The sequence below is a fragment of the Grammomys surdaster genome, unplaced genomic scaffold (genome assembly GCF_004785775.1).
Source record: "Grammomys surdaster isolate TR1022 unplaced genomic scaffold, NIH_TR_1.0 98, whole genome shotgun sequence".
NCBI classification, from domain to species: domain Eukaryota; kingdom Metazoa; phylum Chordata; class Mammalia; order Rodentia; family Muridae; genus Grammomys; species Grammomys surdaster.
Window position 1 is genome coordinate 10,750,191 of NW_021604577.1, and position 2,819 is coordinate 10,753,009.

At 39.4% G+C, this 2,819-nt stretch overlaps 1 pseudogene; it reads right to left on the minus strand.

Annotated features, from left to right (window-relative positions):
• Positions 1-1,148: 1,148 nt before the first annotated feature.
• Positions 1,149-2,299, minus strand: LOC114633420 (annotated as a pseudogene).
• Positions 2,300-2,819: the final 520 nt, after the last annotated feature.

Consider the following 2,819-nt stretch of genomic DNA (forward strand, 5'->3'; position numbering starts at 1 on the left):
ATATGAAGAATCACACTAGACTTTGATGAGATTAGCTAGGAGAAATGAAGGGAAAAAACAGTCAGAGCTATATAGAGATGAATACTGGTGGCAGAAGGAACTCTACTAGTAAATATTATGAGACACAAGTCTGTTACACCCACACAAAGCAAAACAGTTCATGGCAGAAAGTAGACATGAAAGAAGGTATCAGGTAGTACAGAAATCCAGTGGTGGGGTCAGAACAGGAACATCTGTGTGGGACATTCTAGGTCAGTGTAAGGGCTTCAGGCTCTCACTCTGATGGATGGCAAGCCATTGAAAGCCTTCAAAGAGACAATTGGTTTCCCAGGCTATAAGGATGATGTTGGCTGCTATGTTAAAGATTGTTTAAATGGGAGAAAGAATCAGAGAAGAAAGATCAGGTAGTAGGCTACTTTAGTAAGCTGTGCAATCCATCATGGGAATAAGACTGATAGGAGGGAAGATGGCATTAAGTGGAGACATTTGGAACGGGTTTTGAAGACATAGCTGGTGGTGCTTGCTGAGAAGTTGGTAGCATAATATGAATAAAACAAAAAGGTAGGGATGATTTTGATGTTTTTGTGCCTGAGAAATAAGAATGTGTCTCTAGTGAGTGAGAGGATTACGGTTTGAACATACTTAGAAGAAGATAAAAATTTGTATTTTGATGTATTATTTTTGTGGTTTATTAGACAAACTGAAATGTCCATGGGCAGAAGAGCTTGGTGTTTAGAGCAGAGGCAGACGTTAGAGATGAAATCTGGATGTCATCTGTATATAAATGGTATTTAAAGCCATGAGACAGAACACAATCACCAAAACAATGAGTAATGTTCAGAATCAGCAATAAAGAGGAACATGGAATGGAGACATAAAAGGAATAGCCAGAGATAGAGCCAGAGGGGAACCCAAACAGGAGTGAGGTCTTGGAAGCTACATGGAAATTTTGTTTCAAGAAATTGCCCCAACAACTTTTTTTTTTTTTTTTGAGATCCACTGTATTTTGCAACACTTTATTAAGAAGGAACCTATGTCAGCACTGCTATGTAAGCAATGACAAAGATCAAGAAGAACACATCGGGGATCGTGTGGACAGTAATATACGTTGTCCTTTTTATAATCAATGTTTAATAGTTAAGGAGAGTTTAGTCCTTATTAAGCAAACATTTTGCATACACAGCCTTCTCTTTATCTTTCTGTGCCTTTATCATTTGTTTGACTTTAAGCAAGTCTGCCTGGATAGCTTTATCTCCTGGGGCTATCTCCTGTGCCTTCTTAAGATCAGCCAATGCTTGATCGTATTCTTTTAATCCTTGCCATCCTTGCGCTTCTCGGTATAGTGCTTTAGTATTCGAAGAGTCCGTTTCAAGAGCCTCCAAGCAACTGTCAATTGCCCCCTGCCAATTTGACACCTTCAATTTACAAGCACCAATATTCAACACACAACTTAAGGCTATAGGTTGCAGTCTGGGTATATCTGCTTTCTCAATAGCCACCTTTGAACTATCCATGTACCTTAAAACCTTCGCATATTTTTTAATAGCCATCTCCCAGTTCTGAGACTTGAAAAAAGTATTTCCAATGTTTTTTTAAATCTTCGGATATTAATAAAATTTTATCTACATCTTTGACATCTCTATCCGCATCCTCGGGGAAGTCTGGATGACTATCGCCAGAGCCATCTTTGGGGAATATTCCCCAGTCATCCCCTTCCTTCAGTTCTCCACATTCTGCAATGACACAGTTTGGCAGGTTTTTCACCATTCACTTCTACATTTTCAAGCATCCTTGCCACACCGAGTCCTTTTATTACTTGACCAAATACCACATGTTTCCCATCCAAATGAGGAGTTGGAACTGTTGTGATAAAGAACTGAGAACCATTCGTATTGGGGCCTGCATTTGCCACGCTCAGCAAACCCTCTCGATCATGCTTGAAATGAAAATTTTCATCTTCAAATTTTTCACCATAAATACTTTCTCCACCTGTCCCATTCTGATTTGAGAAGTCTCCACCTTGAATCATAAATTTCTTGATAATTCGGTGGAAAGGGCATCCTTTAAAATGGAGAGGTTTCCCAGTTGTGGCACCAGTTCCTTTTTCTCCTGTACACAATGCACGAAAATTTTCTGCAGTTTTGGGAACAATATCTGCAAACAATTCTAAAACAATTCGTCCAGCTCGCTCCCCGCCGATGTCCACGTCAAAGAAGACTCGCGGGTTCTTGGAATTGGAGGGCTTGGCTGCTGGGGATGGGTGGGACATCTTCACTGCAGGCGCTGAAAGCAGGAGCTGAGTACCTCGTGCGCGAGTGGGGCTCAACCTCTACTGCACGTCTACGTTATCCTCAACAACTTTTTAAACTGAGCAGTGAAGAACTCAGTTTGGATTTAGCATTGTGGAGGTCAACTGTGATCCTAACAAATTTATTTCAGTGAGGATAGAGACGCCAAAAACATGATTAGTATGCTTTAAACCAATAGAAAAGGAGTTAAACTGAAGGCATCAAGTTTGCATTAATATTCTAGGAACCTTCCTTCCTTCTTTCCTTCCTTCCTTCCTTCCTTCCTTCCTTCCTTCCTTCCTTCCTTCCTTCTTTCTGTCTTTCCTTCCTTTCTTTTATAAAATGTAGCAGAGGGTTGAGAAAGGATTTTTAATGGAATCATTTAAATTTATTTTTATGCTGTTAAAAATGATTCTTGCCAAAGAAGAGAATAGTACAAATTAACAAAACACTTTTCTTGAATAAAAGCTATAAGAATGCTCAAAATTTAGGCTTCAACAAGAAGAATAAATAGCTCATCCATAGTTATAA